Here is a 22,347-nt window from a genome sequence, read left to right as displayed (position 1 = left end):
GAGTGACTGGATGTGGCACTCAGTGCTCTCTGGGTGGTGACAAGGTGGGGACTGTCACAGGCTGGACTCGGTGCTCCTGGACGTCTTTTCCAAGGGAACTGGTTCCTGTGGGACCCTTCCGTCATTCCAGTGGGATTTTTCCATGATGATATCGGTAGGGCAGGTGAGCACCGGCCCAGGAGAGGCCCCTGCCCGCAGCAGGCGGCGTTCCCTGGATCCCAGCGACAATTCCCCGCTGGAATCCGCGGCCGGCCCGGGATTGCCCCGCCCCGTGGCGCTACCGCCGGGCGCCACCAGGCGGCGCCGCCGCGCCCCGCACCCCTCGTTGCCGTGGCGACCGCAGGTTGCGTAGCGGCCCTTACGCAGTTGACGCAGTGGGCGGCCCCGGCGAGGCGGGGGCGGCCCCGGCAGGGCGGAGGCGGCGTTGGAGAATCGGGGGCCGCAGGGCCCCCGGCATGGAGGAGGCGGCGGCGGCCGAGGCGCTCCCGAGGCGGCGGCGGCGGGAGCGAGGTGAGGGACGGCGATGGGAACGGCGCGGCAGCGGGGGCCGGCGCTGCGGCAGGTGCGGGGGAGCCGGGAGGGCGCTGGCAGGGCCGGGGGTGCGCCCGCCGCCGACCCCCGCCCCGCTGGGCTGCAGGCCCGTGCCGCCCGAGGGGTCTGGATCCCGCAGGAAGCGCGGCGTTCCCGCCGGGAGGGCCCCGCTCCATGTGGCCTGCGCCCCCTGGGAAGCGGTGGGCTTCCACCTGCGCCTCTGGCAAGGCGCCATCCTGCCCCGGGCAGGTGCGAGGCGTGAAGGTGATCCCGCCGTTTGGGATTCGGGATCGTGCGGCGGGAGGCGGGAGCGGTGCTGCTGGATGTCCAGGGAGAAGAAGCTTCGGTGTGGGTGTGACACAGGGATTCTTGCTCCCAGCTTTTATTACTTCCCGCAGGGAATGGTACCTGACTTGAGCAACGCGGGCGGATGCTGAGCCGTGGCCGTAAAATTCCCAAATTTAGGATCGCAGGCAGCTGCAGAAGCGAGATATCCTTATAAAAGTAAGGGAGATGTCGCTCCGAGATCTTGGAGCTGGGATGCTGCCAGGCTGCTCAGCCAGAATTCCCGCTGTGCCCAATTCTGGGAATTAGTACCTGCTGGTGTATTTGGGACAGGCTTCAGTTGGCACTGGGAGTATGGGAATGGAGATTGCCGAGCCTGGTGCACGCCGTGGTCCTTAGAGCCTGCTCCAGGTGGGAAATCACACAGTGATTCACCAAGGTGGGATATAGAAGCCCGGGACATGAAAACAGCAAAACTCTGGGGAATGGTTTTAAAGGAAAGGAGTATTCCAAGGTGGGAATATTCATCTCCCCCTGGATGAAACTTAGTGGGGATGAGTTGCTGCAGCCTTCTGGCTGGAGAGGGAGAAGCATCCGAGTTTTTGTGGTCAGGCTGAGTGTTCTTAAATGGGAGATAATGAAATTGTGGGAAGTGGCTCTTGGAAAGCTTCGGACTCTCCGTGATTCTGGCATTGGCTTGGCTGAAGTGTGTATCCTGTGGACGCTGCTGGAAGAAGCTTTCCAAGTTGGAAACCTGAGCTGGGGGAAGGTGTTTGTTGTGCCAGGTGTTGGTTTTCAGGGTCATAAAAGTTGCACGGGGGTCTTAAAACTGCTGGGGAAATTCCAGCCGTGCCAGCTTGGAGTGGGAATGGCTGAGGGGGTTGGGAATGCCCAACAGGGACAAGAGACTTGGAAAAGCATCGGTTACGTGGTAAATGATACAAATAACCTGGAATTTCTGCAGCCAAAACCCTTCAGCAAGGAGCAGGATAAAATTCCCCCTTTAAATGGGAATTTAAATTGGAAATTTGGGAGTTGGCAGCTCTGCTCTCCAAAATTTTACTCTGGAGGGTCAAAATCAGGGATTTAAGGATATGGACTATGTACTGCAGGTACTGACTTTGTCAGTGCTGACCTAAAAATATCCTGATTTGACCCGAATTCCCATTTAAATTAAGGCACTGGGCACTTTTTGCCTGCTACCTGCAAAGCCAGATCCAAATCCTGGAGACAGGGAATGCTGTAAATCCCTCTGTGGTTGCTGGGAAAAGGGTGGTGAGAAAGGGAAACTTCTCTGGGCTGTGTCCACCCGTTCCCTTTCCAGAGGGCTGGGAAGGAGCAGTTGTGCAATGATGGGATTTAAGGGAAGTGCTGTGCCAGGAGGGAAAGTGAGAAGGGTGGAAATGCTCCTCCCAATGACCAAAAATGTGAGGAATAAAAAAAAAATCCTACGTTTTGGAAACTTTGTTAAAATTCCCTGGACAAAGAATTACAGCAACCAAAAAAACCCCACTGCTTGGGGGTTGTTTTTTTTTTTTTTTGAACTTTGTGTGGGAATCTCAGTCCTGCTCCTTCTGCTCTCCCTCCCCTTGGAAGTTAATTAATTGAGAGCTGGCTGCTCCAAATGAGGTCACTTGGATTTCGGAGCTGCCGTATCATTGTATGGATTTGCAAAATCAGGATTTGCAGCTTGTGTGCCTTAGAAATTTTTCCTTAAAGTGGCATAATCTTGGTTTTTGGGAGTCTTTTCCAGGCAGCTGGAAGCATGGTAGGGAGGAGAAGTGTTCAGATTGGAGGGTGTAAAGCTTGGGAAGCTGCTCAGTTTTGGATGGAGAAGAGTTTGGAGAAGCTTCCAGTCATTCCCAGGCCTGGCTGTCTTTTATGAAACTTCCTTGGACTAAACCAGCAGGAATTCTCTTCTGTCCCAAACATCCCTATCCTGTCTGAAGACTTTCTTTTGGGGAATTAAGCCTTCATACCTCCCCTCGACCACGCAGCTTTTTTCTGGGGAGCCTGCAGCCTGCTTTTCCTCCCCTCCCATTCCATCTTTCCCAAATAAATGACCCTTGGTTCCACCTCTGCTCCCAACAGTGATCCAGCTGATGAATAAGAACATCCCAAGCTCGATTGAGCCCTGGAGTTTGAGGAATTTCCAGTTAAAGACACAGCAGTTGAGATGGGGTGAGTGAAACCATTTTAATCTGCTCTTGGAGCTGCAGGGCTGGAGTTTTTCAGGAGCTGGGAGCAGATGAAAGTGGCCTTTGTGCCATGGGAAGTGTGACAAATGGACTTTTGTGGGATCTGCGGAGAGCGACGGGATGTTTATTCCTGCTGGGATAGATAGGAGTCAATCAGGCTCTTCATTCCAGGCTAGTTGGAGCTGATATTTTTGTTATTTCATGCGTGATATTGTTGATTTAGGTGTGTTTCTATACATTATTGTGTGGATTTTTAAGGAGAAATCAGGGAAAAAATCCTGGAAAATTTGCCAGGTGCAGCACCTGCCCAGCTTGGAACTTTGAAAATGGAAGAAATTAGAATATTCTTCCAGGCTTTGGTAAAAAATGGGAAAGTTTGCCCTACTGAGGAATATCCTGCCCTGGAATATGGACAAAAATGCTGCTGGACCCTAGCAGGGATTTTGGATACAGGAAGTAATTCCCACAGAGTTTCAGGAAAAATGTGCCCTGGACCTTCAGGCATTCCTTCTTTCTCCTTTCCTTGCTTCCACTCTTTCCAGTGGAAGGCACATGGATCCCTTACCTCTGGATTTCTTTGGAAAGATGAAATAAAAAAGCTTTGGATTATTTTCCTTTTCATTGCAGCAGGAGCTGGAAATCTGCACGGCAGGCAGAGGCTGTCAGGAATTCTGTCCTGGGCTCTTAATCCAGGAGTTTCTTCTTTAATTCAAATCCTTCCTTAACTGCCCTTGTCCCTGAAAATCCTCATCCTGCCCCATCCATTGGCATTTCTCCCTCTCTTTGAGGAGCCTTCTGAGCTCCTCTTCAAAGATCTGTGGCAATTCCTGGCTTTACATTCCCTTCCAGCTGAGATTTTGGTTCCTGCCTGTTCCCTTGGTGTGGAATTAAAACAAGTGGGTTCTTCAGGGCTGGCTTTGAGCTCAGTAGGAATCTTCCCCTGAAAACAGGATACAAGATGTAATTTAGAACCTTCAATTCCAAGTTTTCCTGGTGTTTTTCACTTGCCATTTCAGGAGTCAGAGGCAGATATCCCAGTGCAATTCACTCATAGCCATCAGTAGATATGGGAATGCCACCTTAAATGAGCATTTTCCACGACTTTTTTTCCTCTGGAACATGTTTCCTTGGGATTTCTTGGCCTGGAGGTTTTACTATCCCCACAGATCTGAGTGATCTTGATTTTACATCCAGGCAGGCTGCAGGACAGGATCCTTATCCTTGTTCTTTTGGAATAAAATGCTGAATCCCTCAGGCCACCTTAAAACATTTGAACTGGATAATGGGAAGAAACAGGAAAATTCAGGACATTCCTATTATAGTTCATTGCACCAAATAGAAAATGGGGAGGTTGGGATGGAATTCAGCCCTTTCTTTCCTGAAAGGTGCTTTTCTTCCCTGGAAGGTTCCCATTTGGATGTGTCCTGCTGCTCCATGTCTGTTGGAATTTGGAATTTTCACAGTTCTGCATTCTTTGGGGTGAAATTTATTATTCTGTCATGGCTTGTCTTTGCAGCCCATATCCCTGGTGTTGACACAGCCTGGATGTATTTTTGGAATATGGATGTCAGCTCCAAACTGGGAGCCTCTGGAGGCTTGGCTTTTCCCATTGGGTCTGCTAAACGATCCTGCAAATTGGTGCTGTTTTCTCCTGTGGGAAATGAACTGTTCCACCTCCCAGAAAATCAGAACAAGGCAGGTGCTGCTTAGGAGCTTCCAGCATCTCAGTCAGCTGGGGGTTGTCCTGAAAAAAAGTTTATCCTGCTCTGCTTGGATCTCATTATTAGAATCCTGGAACAGTTTGGGTTGGAAGGGGCCTTAAAACTCACCCACTATCCCAGGTAACTCCAAGCCCCATCCAACCTGGCCTTGGACACTTCCATGGATCCACAGCTTCCCTGGGCACCCTATTTCTTGGTGATATCCAGATCCTATAAATGTTCTTCATTTACCTCTGGGCCACGTTTAACCTTTGGAAGCACATTCCCCTTTTTGTGACTCCGGGTTTTTTCCGTCTGATTCAGTTGTTTGTCACCATCTCCATGGCACCAGAGCATCCGCTAATGACAACCAGCATTTCCCTAAATGAGAGCATTCAGGGATGAACTGGATTTTTCCTTGGAGAGGGGAAAACATATGCCCTGTCAGAGGAAGAAGAAAAACTTCCCATAAAAACAGGAATTTGTGATTTGTGCTGCTCATTTTCTTCCCTGGATAGAGTAGGGAATAAGGGAAAATTTCATGGAGAGATTCTGTGCTCTGTGAGATTGCTGTTCCCTCTACCTTTGTCAGTTCTCCCTTATTTTCTAGTGGAAAAAGAGGCATCCATATTCCAAAACTGGAAGGATTAGAGCTTTCCTCAAAATTCACTGATAAATCCAGGGGCAAAATTCCCTTTGTGGAATTGTGGTGTTAAAACTTCTGCGGGAAGCCACAGGCTGCTTTGTCTGGAAAACCTTCTTCCCTCTAAATTTTGTGGCTATTCCTGGATCAATTTGTTGCTTTTGGAAAAGAGTCTTTTGGCCCTTAAAAAAAAAGAAGGGATGCCATTTTCTCCCTGAGCTTGTTTGAATACCTCCAGTGCCATAATCAAATTTAGCTCAGTAGGAAATGGGCAAATCCCCAAATCCAGTGTTATCCATGGTTATTCCAAGGCCTGATAGAGCCTGAGATAAAGGAATTTGTTGCATGTAACTGTTTGCCTTATGGAATCCCAGCTGGCAAGGAGAATTTTGGAACTCTCTGGGGCCTTGCTCTGACTTTGTGTTCCCCTTGGATGAGGGCGGAGGAATGAGGAGAGGCGAGCTGGGAGGTGGGAAAAGCACGTGGGAAGCTGCAGAAAATGCTCGGGAATGGGCGGCTGAGTAAGTGTGGAGCCTCCTGGGAATACTGGCAGAGTTGGTGAAATTCCCTTGTGAGGTGGGGAGCAGGAATTTGGGGAGGGAAATCAGGAGCATGCCGATGTTGGAAGTTTCTCTGTTATCTAACGTGTGAGTTTGCAGGATGTGTTTTATTCTGGAGAAAAAGGAGGACTGGGGGAACTTCTCATTCCCTACAGCTCCATGCCTGGATGGGGGAGCCAGGTGGGATTGGGCTCTTCTTCCAGGGAACAAATGACAGGACAGGAGGGAGCGGCCTCAAGTTGCATCAGGGGAGGTTTAGGTTGGATATTGGGAATAATTATTTGTGGAATCAGTTGTAAAGCACTGGAAGATGCTGCCCAGGGCAGCAGGGACTGGTGGAGTCCCCATTCCTGGGGATTTAAAATCCTTGTGAATGTGACACTTTGGGGCATGGGGCAATCGGTTGTAAAGCACTGGAAGATGTTGCCCAGGGCAGCAGGGACTGTTGGGAGTCCCCATTCCTGGGGATTTAAAATCCTTGTGAATGTGACACTTTGGGGCATGGGGCATGGGGTAGTGGGTTGGATTTGGTGATCCTAGAAGTCTTTTCCAATCTTAACAATTCCGTGATTCTCTATGTGCAGGCCAGGCACTCCTGAGGGATTTGATGTTCCCAACTTTTCCCATGTCCTTCATACCATAACCCATGTTTTGTGTCCATGTCCTCCTTGCATGTTTGCTCCCTGGAACGGCCTGGAACCCTGCTTTCCAGCCATTTCTGGGTAGGAACTCCAAGGATTTTCACATTTAGCCTTTATTCCTTGAGACACACGAGGTTTAGTTTGGTTCTCAGGGGGATAATCCTGCCAGATTTTCCTTCTCTTGGAGGGTGACAGGACAGGGAAGTGAACTTTTGGAATCGCAACATCCACGAGCCCAGTAAGGACCCACGGTTCCGGGTTTTTGGGATACACTGAGGGGAATTCAGGCAGCGGAACTGATCCGAGGTGGCTTTTAATGACTCCGGGCTCACCCAAATCCTTCTGGCTCAGGAGAGCGGAAGGGAATGCGCTGTGTTTGTTCACTGGATGCTCATCCCAAGGGTCGGATTAGTTCAGCGTTCCGTGGCAGCTCCAACCGGGTGGACGAGGTGCTGGGGAGGTGTCACCTGGGCAGGCTGAGGAAAAGGCGGAGTCGCCCAAGGGAACGTGGGAATCTCTCCAACACTGAGGATCCTGGACTGTCCTCAGCCAATTATCCTCTTAAAACCGTGGGATGTTGCGCAATGGACAAGTCAATCATCGGATATCCCAAGTTGGATGGAACCCACAGGGATCACTGGAATCCAGCTCCTGTTGTCCTTGGTGTTCCCAGCTGCCATTGTATTTATCTGTTGTTTTCCAGGTGCTCTCCTAATTTTTCTTTCCGTGTTAACTCTTAATTGAACAACACTTGGAAGCAGGATGTGTATTGAGGAGAATGAGGGGCACTTCCCACTGCTAAGAAATGAGGCTTCTCATTACAGAAAAGCCTAGCTGGGGTGGGGGTTTGGAAGACCAGATGGAATGGGAAGAACTCATCCTGGTTCCTGTTCCTGTAGCTGCAGGATTTTGCCTTTTGTGTGCCAGAGCTGGGAAATGCTGCCCTTTGGAGTGCAAAAAGCGTGGAAGGGTGTGGTCGGAGCAATCCGGAACCTTTTCACCTGAAAGCACCTGATTTATGACACCAAAATCCCAATGTTAACGTGGATTTGTTTGGCGAACTGCTCGGCTCTGAGTTCCCTGGGGCTGGGCCAAAACACTCCCTCCTGCCTGGCATGGAGAACACAGCCCTGGAGCCTCTGCTCTGGAGCACGGGGGCTCAACATTCCTGAAAAACAGTGAGTTGGCCTTTCCGTTCTTCCAGCAGGTGCTGTTTTGTTAATATTTAGGGAAGTTTGTTAGGTGGAGAGTGGGAGCAAATCCCCTTTTCCTTCTGGAATGCTTTCACCATTCCAGTGTGTCAGGGCCTGGAAGTTTTACATGGCTAGGATGAAAGCAGATGGATCTGCTGCCTCAGTGTCCAGAGGTAAAAGGTGCTGGGCCAGAGGGTGTGATACTGGAATTCCTGGTTGTCCAGGCCTGGAGAAGCAGATCCTGTTCCCAGACAACGTGACCGTTTGTTGCTCTGTACTTTAGACAGCTGTCCTGGTGTTTGCTCAGCTCCTAACACCTGACTACAAGGCTTGTCCAAGGAATTTGCATTTCAAATTGAAGTTTTTGTTGAAACTCTGGCTTTTTTTGGGGAGAAAATGTGACAAATCCCATTAGGGGAGAGGAAAAGGAAGGAATTTAGGACTTGGTGGCCCCTGGGGCTGTGGCTGCTGCTCCCTTTTTGGAGGAGAAATAAGAGAAGTGTTCTTTTACCTTTCCCAGTATTTATAATATTCCAGCTGCCGAGGCTCCATTAGGCATTGCTGCTCTTGGAAAAGGAGATGAGGTTGGAAGTTCTCATGTTCCTATGGGAACAGGGAGTTGCAAGGCTTGGAGTTCTCATTTATAAGAAGATTTGTCAAGAAAGGTAGGAAAGGGATTTGATTTCTGACTTAAGTGGGAAACCAAGATTCCTTCTCTCCCAGTTGGGTCCTGACTCCGAGTTTTTCCATTCCAGGCTGCTCCGTGACCTCGGAGTTAATTACAAGTTGGATAAGGAGATGCCCGAATCCACCCTGCTGTTGTTTTGCTGACTCAGCAGCTCAGAGCTCCTTTTTTTAGGGAGGGGGGCAGCAAAAAGACCACCCTGGATTCTGGATGCTTGTGGAGCAGGGTTAGGAACCCCCTTAGGATGAGTTTTCCAAGCTGAGCTGTTCCTGAATCTGCTTTTCCCACCTCCTTGGAAGTAGGTAAGATATTCAGGAGAGAGAAATCTGGTTTCTATTTCCCCAGTGCAGCTGTTGTTTAAGTAGCTCCCAAGGAATATGGGACTTTGCCCAGTCCTGTCTGCATGCCTCTTCCTGGGAATATTGCCCCATGTGTGCTCAGAAAGGCTGGGGGTGGGTGAAATTCAGGAAAACCGCTGCGTTGTGTGAGGGAAGAGGAATTGCAGTCCCAAAGTTCACTTACAAAATCGAAACGGGAAAAAGATGAGAGGTCAATTAAGGAAGAACTGTGGTTTTTAAATGAGTTTCCAGCCAAATCCAATGGAAAACAGGCACCTGCCATGGGACAGGGCCTGGGTTTTGGTGTGTTGGGATCCTGACTGAAGCAGCTGTGCAGGTTTTTCCCTGTGGGAGCTTCCCTAGGGCTCTGCCACTGCACCATGGCTGGGTTGTGGTCAGTGCATCTGGGACTCTTGCCTGAGGGATCCAATCCCTTAATTTGTCATAAATCTGGGATTTGGGACTTCTGCCTGAAGGTTGTCATCGCTTATTTTATATTAATGGGGTTGTCTTTTTTTCCCCCTAAATTTGGATTTTCCATTAATTAGTGGCTGTTATTAATTATGACTTGGTACTTTAATACTTCAGTTTTCCATGTTTCCAGTGCTGCAGAATGGAATTTGAATTCATCTGTCCCTTTGGAGGGCAGGGAAGTTTCAGCTCTCCTGTTAAAGGGGAGCTCTCTCTTCCTTGGAGCCTTTTTCCTTGGAACTATTTTGGGAGCATGACTTCATCTTCCTCCTGGAGCGGGGGAAAAGCCCACCCCAGAAACGTGGGGGATTCAGAGCTTCTGTTCTTCCCTGCAGAAAATCACAGAATTGTGCCTCAGATTTCCCTGAAATGGGGGTGTTGGATCATTGTAGGAGGGAAAAGGGGTGAGTTGTGTGCTGCTGGTGGACGGATCTGTGTTCTCCAGAGGTCAGCCTGCTGGCAGCCCGGAGCAGGAATGGGATTCCTGGGTGCTGACAGCTGAGGGAGGGGTGTTAAAGAGGCAGCTCCTACTGGTCTCTTCCAGTGATTCCAATCCCTTCCCTCCTTGTTTTCTCTTGGATGTTTACCTCTGGATTCTTTGGCTCCCATCCTAGTAATGCTAAACCCTGTGGTGGACTTGGGAAGAGCTGGATGAGGGCAGAGGTGAGGTTTTATCCCAACACATTTCAGAGCCTGGATTGTCCCTCCCCCTCCCCCTGCTGATTTCCTGGTGGAAACACTGAATTTTCCCATTTTGCTGTGTTGTCTCCTTCCTGGCTTATCAGGGAGAGAGGGAAGAAGAGAGGGAAGAAGGGATGTGTGGGCTGCTGGTGCTGGAATTTAAAACTTCCTCATGGAAAGGGACGGGGTCATCCCTTTTTACCTTTTCCAGCTTCATGCTGGGAGCTGGAACACCTTGAAAATTCTGGCCAGGAAATCATGTAACTGAGGGAGGAATTATTCCTAGTGTCATTCCATAACCTTATTCCCTTACTCCAGAGGGATCATTTGGGCTTTTTTGCTGGACACCGATCCCAACTGGGAGCAAAAATATGGTGGAGGGAGGAAGAAACCTGTGGACCTGGAGTTTTTCCAGCTTAAGGAATGCTTGGTTCATCCTGTGCTGGACAATTCCAGGCTGGATGCTGGAGCTGGATATTCCCTGGGTCTGTGTTTCCCTCTTTGCAGTGAAAATAAAATTATTCAATATCCATGGGATCTTCATAAATCCTTAAATATCCATGGGAGGTTGCAAAAATGGACATGTCAGCAGTTGGGAGACGTTGATTGATTTCTTTTTTCCCCACTGGAGAGGGTGTGTTGTATGTGGAATGTGGGAAAGACTGTCAGGAACCTGGCTGGAAAGGTGTGTGAGCTCCTGGAATTCTGGGAGCTGTTAGGAGCACTCAAGAGATCCCTTCTCCAAGAGACCTTTGGAATTCTCATGGTATTTTGAAAAAAAAATCAGAGCCATCTGACAAGGCAGGTGGCAAGTGACACTTGAGTTGTGCCAGGGGAAGTTTTAGGTTGGATACTAGGGAAAATTCCTTCATGGAAGGGGTTGCAAAGCATTGGAACAGGCTCCAGTGGTGGAATCCCCATTCCTGGAAGGATTGAAAATCTGCATGGATGTGGCGCTTGGGATAGTGGTGGTGGCCTTTGCAGTACTGGGGAATTTTAGATGATCTTGGAGGGCTTTTCCAACCTGAACAATTCCATGATCCATTTGTCTGTGCTGTTGGACACACAGAAATCTCAGACTGGCATTTGAGGACAATTTATCTCTCCCGTGGGCTGTGCGATCCCAAAACATCTCCACAAGGATGCAGGCAAAATTCCTGTTATTCCTTATCAAAAAGACTGGGAATATTTTCCCTTGCTGCCCAGAAGAGAACTGTAGGAGATCTCAGCTTGTGCCTGTGCTCAGAATTTAAGGCTGAGGGAAGGAACTGAGGCAAAAAGAGGCACAGGATTGGGATGGAGAAGAGTCGGACCTGGGCAGGGATAATTCCTGATCCTTCAGAGCTTGATTATTATTCTTTAATGAACTGTGTTAATTACAATATCATATTGCTCCCAGCTGAGCTCTGATCAGGAATGAGGATGTGAAGTGAAAAAGATGGAATAAAGGAATTTTTTCTGTCTTTGGAAGTTCACTTGTCCTGGCAATAACGGAATGAGTCACCAAACCCCAACTCGGGTGCCTGTGATCTCTTCCCAGCTGATTACAACATTCCCACCAAGAGCTCTTCCAGGCATTTCCTTTTGAAGCTTAATTGAAAAAGCTCTGGATGATTGGATGCTTCATGGTTAATTATAAGATAATTAAAGGAAAGCAGGAAAAATCCACACCTGGACAAATCCTGCCGAAGGAATCTCTGCAAAGGCACTCCATTTAATTACCAGGATGGCCACGCGTTGCCTCGGGAATGAGAGGAAAAAGGAATTTCTTTTCCAGCAGCTTCAGACTGGTTGGGCTCAGAGCCAGGAGCTTGTCCTGAAGTAGATCCCAATGAACAGCTTTTTTTCCTTATAATCCTGTTAGGATTATAAATTCGAGTGTGAAATTCGTTTGGAATTTGTGTCTGCTGGAGGAGGGGAAATCAATTGCAAAATGCGTCCCTGCACTGTTGGAGCAGGGATCCTCCCCATTTTCTGAGGATTGCCAACTTCCCTGGACAAGATTTGAGCTCAGTTTGTCTTTGGAAAAATGGAATTGCTTTCCTTTGCTTTCCAAAAGCTGCGGAGGTGTTGAGTTCAGTAGAGAGGGATTGGGATCACCTGGCCATGATCCAGGATGTCCAGCAGCCAGGTGGGAAATCCAGGTACAGCCCTGAAGATGATCCTGCTGGGATGTGCTGCAGGAAAGGTGATGTTTTTCCTGTTCAATTCAGACATGGATTGAGTACAGGCTGGGATTGTGGGAATGTTCAGCCTGGACAAGAGAAGGCTCCAGGGAGACCTTAGAGCCTCTTCCAGAGCCTAAAGGGGTTCCAGGAGAGCTGAAGAGGGACTTGGGACAAGGGCCTGGGTGACAGGACAATGGCAATGACTTCCCGCTGCCAGAGGGCTGGGATAGATGGGATATTGGGAAGAGATGCTTCCCAGTGGGAACAGCAAGGCCCTGTAATGGATTTCCCAGAGAAGCTGTGGCTGCCCCATCCCTGGAAGCGTCCAAGGCCAGGTTGGACAAGGTTTGGAACAACCTGGGATAGTACAAGGTGTCTTTGCCCGTGGCAGGGGCTGGCTGGAATGGGGTGAGCTTAAGGTCCCTTGCTACCCAAGCCATCTGGAATTAGGGATAGTTTTACGAGGAACATTAATTTCATTTTTTTGGATCCTCCTATCTGTATTTTAGGAATCAAATGGTTGATTTAGGTTCTGGATCATCTCCTGCTGCTTCTGGTTACCTCCTGCCATAGTCTGGCATTCCCCAGCTCCAGAACTGGTGCATTCCCACATGTGGCCAGTTCATCTGTCCTGCTCCCTGTTTGCTTGGGAAGGATTGTTCCTGGTTTTCTGTGGTATAACCAATTGTTAGGAACAGTCAGTTCCAATCTGTGCCATTCACTTTGTGCCTGCACAGCTGCTTGGAGCCAAGGAATGCTTTTCCAGGGATTTCTTCAGCTGCAGCTCTGCTCTTGTCACGTGGGGTCTCTGCTTCTGCCTCACCTCCTTTCACCTCCCTCTTGTCCAGCTTATCCAAATGAATTCTGGCTCTGGAGCTGGTGGCTGAGAGGCAGGGACAGTGTCCCTGGAGTGACAACTCTCCAAACTCCTTCCAGGCTCTGCTGAAGGACTCCCCTGTAACAAGGGAAAGCAAGGAGGGTATGGAAACATGGAGAGTGGTGGTAACAGGGAGAAAAATCCCAGAATAGTTTGGAATGGAAGGGATCTGGAATGTGGTCCAGTTCCATCCCCCTGCCATGGGCAGGGACACCTTCTACTAGCCCAGGTTCCTCCAAGCCTCAGCCAAGCTGGCCTTGGACGCTTCCAGGGATGGTGCAGCCACAGCTTCTCTGGGAAATTCATGGTCTCATCACCCTGACAGGGAAGAATTTCTTGCCAATATCCCATCTAATTCCACCCTGTGGCAGTGGGAAGCCATTCCCATTGTCCTGTCACTTCATGCCTTTATCTGAAGTCCCTCTCCGGCAATCTTGGAATCTCTTCAGGTGCTAGAAAGAGCTCCAAGGTCTCCCTGGAGCCTTCCCTTCTCCGGGCTGAGCAAGGTCAGTGTATCAAGGAGACACCAGGAGTGTCAATTAGGGAATAAGCATGGAAGCAGGAGGAGATTCCTTGTGCCATGGCTGCAGCAAGGAATGTGTGGCTGTGCTTCCTGTGGCACCAAGTTTGCCGGGTATTGGAGAGTAGAGATGGCAGTTCCAGCTCCAGGATCTGTAGTGATGAATCCACAGGGAGAAGCAGGCACAAGGAATCTGTGTCAGCAGGAAAAACTTGGAGTAAATATGTATGAGTAATTCCAGGAGTCAGAGCTGGAAAACCTGTGGAAATGAAGGAGATGTAAAACTGCCTTATGGAATTAAATCATTCCTGAGCTTGAAACTAAATCCCTGTCTCCTGGGTGTCCCTGGGGAGCAGTGGGCAGGGCTGGATCCCTGCTGGGGAGGGATGGGTGTTGTGGCTGCCAGGAGAGCGCAGATCCCGAGGGCCTGGAGAAACTGCGGATCAGCTCCACGTGCAGGCTGTAGGTGGTGAGGAGGAGGGATGTGTATGCTGGGATTTGGAAATGCAGCTCCTGGAGTGTCCAAGGAGAAGGGAATGTGGAAAAATAAATATATTTAAGGCTTAAATATGACACAGGATCAGGGAAGCCTGGGCTTGATTCGTCCTTGCTTACATAAGCAAAAGGAAAAGAGGATTCCTGCTTTCCGTCACAAATCTGAGATTCAGAAAGTGTCTGGAGAGTTCAGCTTGGCAGGATTCAGCTCAGGATTGCAGTTCTAGGTTGCTTGGTTGTCATTAGGGAAGCGCTGGATGGGTAAGAATTCCTAGGAAAAGGAGAAGGAAGCATTTGGTCCATTGGTCCTGGTGGTTTGGAGAGGTGTGGGACCAGTGCTTTTTGTTCCCTGTGGTGATTCCAACATCTTTATCCCAAGCACCAGGTGGAGGAAAAGCAGGCTGGTAAGTCCCAGGATTTGATTTCCACGGGGTGGGAATTTGGGACTTAATTCCATAAACTTGGGAGAGAGCTGGAGCTGCATGTGCTGGACTGTTGGTGGTTTTCCATGTGCTCTTCCTCAGTGAGCTCCATGTTCCCAATGGACAAATGGGCCTTTTTGGGATAGGATGAGAGAGGAGCTGTTGCGGTATGGAAGGAGGGAACTGCTCCAAAGGGTCCCCGGGGGGCTGGAATTCTGGGGTCCTGCAGCCCTGGAAGGGGTGATTTATTCTTAGGAGCAAGCACTGAGGCAGGAAAAGTTTTCTCAAGCTGTCATTTGGGTGAGCTGGAGACCTGGAATCTGCCTCTCCCTTTCTCATTCCCTTCTTCCTTCCCTGCTCCTACTTTCTTTGGATTTGCACTGAAATTAGCAGTTTTACAGGAGCTGGGGCAGAACTGGCAGCTTCCTTTAGAAGTCTGTTCTCCAGGTGGGAATAAAGCAGGATTCTTCTACTGGGAATGCTCAGCCTGATGGTTTCTTTTCCTACCAGGGCTATTCCCATGTGGCGAGGTGGAAGGCACAGGATAGGAGGGGCAGAAGCACATTTCTTGGGAAGTTGCAGCTGGAAATCCAGAGTTAGCCTTGAAATGTTCCCTGTGAGCTTGGGAAAGAGGATGTTGTCCATGTCCATATCTGAGCCAAGAACATTTCTGGGCTGAAATTCCCACTTCTCTGCTGTTGTGCATTTAAAATTCCCACCTATAGAGGTGTTCCTGTCCTGGCCCTTCCCCAGACAGGATTTTTGTGTTTGATCCTTGCTTCCAGGGTAAAGAGGGAAGTGAAAGTGGGAAGTGTGGAAAGGAGCCCTTGGATAGCAGCAATCCTTTGGATGCTGATGATTAGTTCACAGGATCTTGCTGGAAAAACATCAATTCAGGATTGGTTTTTTAATCCATAAATATTCCTGTAGGTTGTGGTTTATCAAATGAGCTTGCAGAAATAACTGATTCCAGTTATCAGACAAACTGATTCCAGGGTATCCTGATGTTGGTTTTCACTGGAGGCTGGGAAAAATCTGGAATTGGGGCCAAGAAGCAGATTCTGCTTAATCAGGTGCAAGATTAATGCTTTCCAAGATATTGGAAAGTGGGACTATGGGTGGCTGTGGGGAGTTACAGGAAAAGACAAAGCACAGAAATGGCATTTTCAGGGAATTCATAGCATTCAGGAATGTTCCCTCTTGAACATACTCCCACAGGATGAGGTCCTCAAATAGGCTGTTGGTGGCTTCCACTGGAAGTTTCACTTAGACTTTGGGAAGTGTGACCTCCATGACCTCTTTCCAGGCTGATTTCTAGGAATGTGGGGTACAGGCATGTCCTCAGCCAAGGAAACAAGCAGGGACGCGGTAAGGGAAATAAACAGGCAGCATCAGGAAAATGGGAATAGGTCATGTCCAGGTCAGGTTTAGGCTGTTTGAAGCCATTCCCAAGGTTTTTGAGCCTGGAAATGTCACAAATCCAGGATCCCTGTTTAATGAGGACAAATTCTATTGAGAAAAGATGCATTTGGGTTTAGATTCCCAAAAAAACTTCCCAGATGGCCCTGATTCCCAGCATTTTAGACTTGCAGCTAGGTATGTACCTGCCTAACCACTTAGTAGTGGAATATGAGAAGGGCAAAACTCCTGAGATAAGCTGTGGGACGTGATACAGAAAAAAGGCCAAACTGGAAATGCTGGTGATCAGGAAGTAGAGTAAGAAGCTGGAGACCCTGAAATTCCACGTGTGTCTCTCTTTCCCCCTCGGTGCTGGGAGGGAGGGAAATAATCACTACTTTAAATTCCTTAGGATCATTCCTGGGAGATGAGCAGAGCCAGCCTTCCCTCCTATGCTGGCAATGCACGTGGAGGGAACCTCTCCCTGACGATTCCTGCGGCTCCAGAGCCTGGAGCCGCCTCTCCGGATGCGCTTCTCCTCTCCAGCACATTTGTGGGGAGGGGGAGCAGGGAAGGAGTGCCAAGGAATGGTGTTGACCACACAGTTTTCCCGAGTTTGGCAGGGATTTTGTGTTCTCCCACTTCTTTCGCTCTCCTCGTGTTGGCAGCGGTGGTCCCGGCACCGCTCCCGGTGGCTTTCCCTGCATGTGACTCATCCCCAGGGAATTCCTGAAGCAATGAGTCAAGTTATTGGGAAAACTGTTTGCCCACTAGTGTAAACTAGGGAGCCAAGAAGCTGCTTGCAGGAGGGGAGAGAGGCAATTCCTTTTTGGAATGACTGGGCTTCTCCTCTCTTTTCCCGAAGGCATCGCTTCCAGATGTGCCAGAGCAGGGATGTGCCTCTGAATTCAATATCTCTCCTGGATATTTGCTCCTTCTGCTTTTTTTCTGGCTTTTTGAAAATTAGGCTGAGCTGATAAGCATTCCAGGGTGGAGTAAAACTGTCAGGAATTTGCCAGGATTGTAGTGGAAAATAGCTTTTCCTAAAGAAATGAGGCTCTATCCAAAATGCTCCTTGTGTAATTACTGGTCACCTCTTGGATTTGCCCTGGCTGGCTTCATCCAGCCCTTGGAGTTTTGGCTATAAATAACTCAGAGGCCGTGTGCTTTCCAACCAGGAATTACCAAGTTCTGTGTGTAGCTGTGGGATATTCCAGCAAAACCAAGGATCGGTGATTCCCAGTAAATATATCCAGGGAGCTGTTGTTCCACACCTGGGAGCAGATTTGGGATGCTGGCAGCATTTATTGCTGTACCCATCACCTCATCCAGGTATTTCTTTTGCATTCCCTACCCCATTCCAGCCAAGCTTTCCTTGTTGTAGAGGATTTTATTCCCCTGTAGAACGTGGGGTTCTATTTCAAATCCCAAATTAATTGGAATTTATTACATTTTCCCCCGTGGCAACTTGGCCGTTATTTTTGCCGGAGCTTGGAGCGGTCGGGAAGCTGCCCGTGGGCTCTGCTGGCACAAACTGTGGGTGGAATTGCGGAGCTGCCGGCATCGAGACAAGGATTGGGGGTTGTTTTTAACTCAGTTCCTGGCAGCATACTGGGATTGTGTGTGACAGTTCCTTCTCCCCTCCCAGATTCCTGAAAAAGTGGCGGCTTCCCGTGTTTCTCAGCCAGGTGTTTGTGCACGCTTTGGATTTTCCATAAGCTGATGAGTCTGGAGCTCTGGAGTTAAGGTGTGCTTTTGTCAAGGTCAAGGAGAAAAGTCGTGGGAATCTCAGAGGTGTGTGAGTGAGGCTTTTCTATCCCTTTCCAAGCATTATCCTCCCTTTCATTTGGGAGGCTGGAATGTCTCACAGTGATCCCTGTCTCGATGGACTTATCCCTACAAACCTCTTCCTTTATGCCCAGGGATGGTTGCTGAGGTCTGGAATTAATGAAGCCCTGTGGATCCTTCACCAAGGGGGACATGGAAGTGCTGGACCGTGTCCAGGGAAGGGTTTGGATCACAAGGAGCAGCTGGGGGAGTCAGCGTGCAAAAAATGAGGATCAGGAGGGATCTTCTCACTCTCCATAAATCCCTGACAAGAGGGTGGAGTCAGATGGGATTGGGCTCTGCTCTCAGGGAATAAGTGGCAGGATGAGAGGAAATGGCCTCAAATTGCACTAGGGGAGGTTTAGGTTGGATATTAGAGAAAATTCCTCAATGGAAAAAGTTAAAGCATTGGAGCAGGCTCCAGTGGTGGAATCCTCATCCCCAGAGGGATTTAAAAGCCATGTGGATGTGGCACTTGGGGACATGGGATAGAGGTGGCCTTGGAAGTGCTGGAGAAATGGTTGGAGTCAATCTTGAAGGGCTGTTCCAGCCTTAATAGTGATGCTATGGACGAATCCTGACCCATGGGGTGGTGCATGGATGTGACTGGAAAGCCAGTGGGAAAAACCATTGGGATGTGCTGTGTCACTGGTTTGTTGGACTGGGATCTCTGGGCACAGTCTGAGAACTGGTCCCAGTTGTTTGGAGGAGGTTCATTCCAAAGTGGAGAATTTTCTTGTTTCTGTTTGATTCAGTGAATCCCTTATCCTGCTTCTAACTGAGAATAAGTGCTGGGAGTGGCACCTTTGGGATTTGCCCATCCTCTTGCACTAAATCCATTAGGGTTTGCAAGACAGTCCCATTTTTCCTGAAAACGCCACTGTCAAGTCCATGCCAAGGAGATGCTTTCCGGAGTCTCCTTGATTAAAAATTAATAATTTCCAATGTAACAGAAAGGAGATGTCGTGCATGTTTGGGGGAAATGTGGGATTCATGAGACCTGTTTCTACCCAAGGCAGGAGAGTTTGGAGTTTAGGAAAAAGGGGATGGATTTAACCAAGGAGAACATGCACCTTGATGTGTTTTTGGCAAAGGGGCTTTGGGAAGGAGTCTGAGGTAGGAACGAGGTGGGATGGAGATAGATCAGTGCTGGGCCAACTGGGAAGTGGTTACACCAATCCTGTGTCCATCACCATTGCAGTTACAAGGAATTTATTCCGGGGTTTCAGGGCTAAACTGGTGGGCCAACCATGTAAGTTCTTGTTCCCTGTGTTTTGAAGGTCAGTTGTTGACACTGCGAGATTATTTTGGGAATTTGTGTCAGTGGGCAGTGCTGGAGTTCCAGATCCAAGCTGATCCCATTAGCTGTGTCCCAATGACATTGCAGAGGTGATTGTGGTGCCATGGCCTTATCCCGAGGGAGCCACATCCAAAGTGTGCCAAGCCACAGGAGGCTCTTTGAACCTTTCCTGTCTCCAAGCTTCCTTCCCTGGCTCTGCCGCTGACTGATTTTATTCCATTCTCCTTGGAAAATGGGAGATTATCAAGGAGAATTTTCAAAGCAACCATGAAGATATCCCAAAATTGTAAACCCACTGATTTTTGCCAGTGATCTCTGCCTGGGATTTGCTTATAAATATGGCTCTTAAATGTTCCATGAATCCATGGAATATTCCTTAAAGTAGGGGTCTGTTCCCTTAATCACCTCCGGTGAGGGCAGAGCTCTCCTCACAAGCTTCCGGCAGCTGCTGTGCCTTCTTCCCCCTGGGAAGAGCTTTCCCTGCAATTCCTGCAGGCACTGCTTGCAGCAGATACTTCCTGCCTCTTGGAAAAGGCAGAAAGGACTCGCCTTCCTTTGGTGCGGTGGAATTTGTCCCCTCTTGTATACAATCCTGGAATGGTTTGGTTTAGAAAGGACATGGAATGCTCATCCCATTCTACCCCCTGCTGTGGACAAGGACACCTCCCGCTATCCCAGGTTGCTCCAAGCTGGGATTTGTCACTTCCAGGCTTGAGGCAGCCAAAGCTTCTCTGGAAAATCCATTCCAGGGCCTCACCACTGTCACAGGGAAGGATTTCTTCCCAATATCTAATCCAAACTCACACCATGTGAGTGGGAAGCCGTTCCATGCCTCCTCCCTCCCTTAGGCACTGGAAGAGGCTCTAAGGCTCCCTGGAGCCTTCTCCTCGCTGGGCTGAGCCATCCCAGCTCTCCCAGCCTGGCTTCAGAGCAGAGCTGCTCCATGCAAATTCCTCTGGCCAGCTTCAGGACATTCTGTGTGGATATAACCCACCCCCTTCTCCCTGGAAGGCGAGAACAATTCCCAGATTGTGAGAAACCAACTCAGAAACAGAAAGAGCCTCATTTAAAACCCTTCAGAACAGCTGGATGGGGCCTGGTGGGGTTGGATCCAAGCTGGAATTGATGATTTCCGTCAAGTCCAGTAAGTGCTTGGTGGGAACGAAAGGGTTCTGGGAGCTGCAAGGGAATGATCCAGCCTGGAGTGGGAAGCCCGTATTCCATGTGGGACATGTTGGTGAGGAAAGGAAGTATTTTGGGGTGATTGATGGGGCGACAATTCTGTTGGTTAGGGAAGTGAACTGTCTGTTATCCTGCAGAGTGAAAAAGCAGGATGCAGCATCCATGCTGTGACCTAGATCCGATTTCAGCCTGGGTTTGGCCTCCCATCTTTTGCTCTGAACAGCAGGAGGCTGGGAACCAGGGGAGGTTTTGGGGTGATCGAAGTGCGTATCCTGAGTTAGCCTGTGGATGCAGGGATGGGGAATTGCAGGGGGTTGTGAACCTGTGGGTGCAGGGATAGGGAATTGTAGGTGGTTGTATGTATGTGGATGCAGGACTGGGAATTTGGAGTGGGTTGTGAGCCTGTGGATACAGGAATGGAGAATTGCAGAGATAGAGAATTGCAGGGAGTTTTGAGCCTGTGGATGCAGGAATGGGGATTTGCAGGGGTGGGGAATAACAGAGGTTTGTGAACCTTTGGATATAGGGGTGGAGAATTGCAGGGGGTTGTGAGCCTGTGGATGCAGGGATGAGGATTGCAGGGGGTTGGAGTACTGGGCTGTGTGGGTGCCTCGGGAATCTGCAATTCTGGGAGCTTGGAGCAAATCCGGCTGGATTTGGGTGGAGAGAGTGGGTTACTCTGGGGGTGTTGCTGTGGTGTGGGTGGGCTCCTGGCATGCAGGATCCAGGCACAGCCTTTTTCCTTCAGCTTTATTTCCTGGTGTACTTCTCCCTAAGGAGGCTCATGTCAGATGGGATGGGCTGTTGGATTAGCCTAAGTCTCCGAGGTTTAGCTGGAATGTTGTCTCACTGTAGCGTTTTTCTCCCTTGCTCTTTTCCCTAAGCCTTTCCCTACAGACAGCTAATTCTCCCCTTCCCCCACATCCTGTCATAGCCCAGAGCATGTCACAAGGAATTAACGGCTGGAAAGGCCGGGAGAGGCTCCTCTGGAACAGTCTCTCCTTTCTGTGCCCGGGGTGGCCCCCTCTGTGTGTCCCTTTTGTGTCCCATCCAAGTCCCCTCCCCCTGGCCATTCACTGGAGAGTCCGTGGCCAGGAGCCTTTCCCAGCCCGATGCCATGGCTGTGTCCGAGGGCTCCCGGCAGCGCTCCCGCTTTCTCGGTGGGAAAAGGGAGGAGGTTTGTGCCGCTCCAGGGTTTTCCTCCTCTCCCGGCTCCGCATCTCTGACAGCATCGCCCGCTCTCGCTCCCAGTCCTCCTTCCCACAATCCACGTACAATCTCCTCAGAATAGGGATGATGTCACTTCCTTCCAGAGGGTGCTGGGGGGTGTGGAAGGGGGGAGTCACGACCTCTGGCTCTCGGCATTCCCGGTGGATAAATGAGGTGCAGGGAGGGAGTTGCTCTGAGGATGATGCCCGGCTCTGTCGGCAGGCAGATCCCAGTTCCCACGCCGTGCTTCCCTTTGCCGAGTGGGATTTTCAATGGCTGCAGGAAGAGTTTTCTGTTCCCTCCTGAGCTTGTGATGCCTGTCTCCCTGGATATGCACTTTTCCTGAAATACCCTTCTGGGAGAGAAGGATGCGCAGCGGCTGGACCACATGCCATGTAAGGTTCCTGCTTCCCTAGATCTTGCCCGGCTCTGAGGGGGCTCCCTGTGCATGTGCTTCCCTTATTTCAGTGTTGGGAGCTTGGGGCTGCTTGTACTGGGATTCAGCTTTCAAGACCCTGGGAATGTTTGGCTCTTTCCAGCAGTTTTAGGGAGAGTGTGAGGGTTCTTGCTGTCACAGAGCCGGGGTCAGTGGTCTCAGGGCTCTTTGCACTCCAGCCTTCCGGTTCCTCCCAATTCCTCTGCTGGATCATATCTTCAGCATCTTAAAACAGTTCCTGGGATTTGCTGTGCTGGGACGAACCTGAAGAGTCCTCACAGTGAGAGTTTTTTCTGGTGGGTTTTCCAGTCTCAGGCCTTCCTTCATTTCCCTCATTTCCAAAGCAGGGGCAAAGCCCCAAACCTCCTGGTTTAAATTCAGGAATCTTTGGGAATAAATTGGGAATGTTCCTGTCCTGGGAACCTGGTAAGTGGAGTGACAGTTCCACAGTGAGTATTCCCGTATGTGACAGTGAGTGACAGGCTTCTCTGCTCTGTCTCCATCTGTTGCCGTGGATAAGGAATCCACATTGGATATTTGTTGCTGTCGTTGATATCCTGCTTCTCAAACTGGGAGAGGGTGGTAGG

The 22,347-nt window shown here is 49.7% G+C and overlaps 1 protein-coding gene across 5 annotated transcripts in view; it reads left to right on the top strand.

Moving 5' to 3' along the window:
- The first annotated feature begins 394 nt into the window (after nucleotides 1–394).
- Nucleotides 395–22,347, top strand: part of DAGLA (diacylglycerol lipase alpha) — a 54,918-nt gene continuing 32,965 nt past the window's right edge. For 2 of the 5 annotated variants that reach the window (XM_041410879.1, XM_041410842.1), the window contains exons 1-2: nucleotides 404–510; nucleotides 2,908–2,997. The gene's annotated coding sequence lies outside the window, so the exon portion shown is untranslated. Of the gene's footprint in view, nucleotides 511–1,012; nucleotides 1,036–2,907; nucleotides 2,998–8,630; nucleotides 8,739–22,347 lie in introns of those variants that run through there. The other 3 variants (XM_041410851.1, XM_041410862.1, XM_041410870.1) reach the window with 3 other exon arrangements.

This window comes from Onychostruthus taczanowskii, unplaced genomic scaffold (assembly GCF_017590055.1).
Source record: "Onychostruthus taczanowskii isolate IOZ18803 unplaced genomic scaffold, ASM1759005v1 scaffold101, whole genome shotgun sequence".
In the NCBI taxonomy this organism is placed as follows: Eukaryota; Metazoa; Chordata; class Aves; order Passeriformes; family Passeridae; genus Onychostruthus; species Onychostruthus taczanowskii.
Note: the sequence above shows the minus strand (reverse complement) of the source record. Positions and strands in the feature narration are given on the sequence as shown.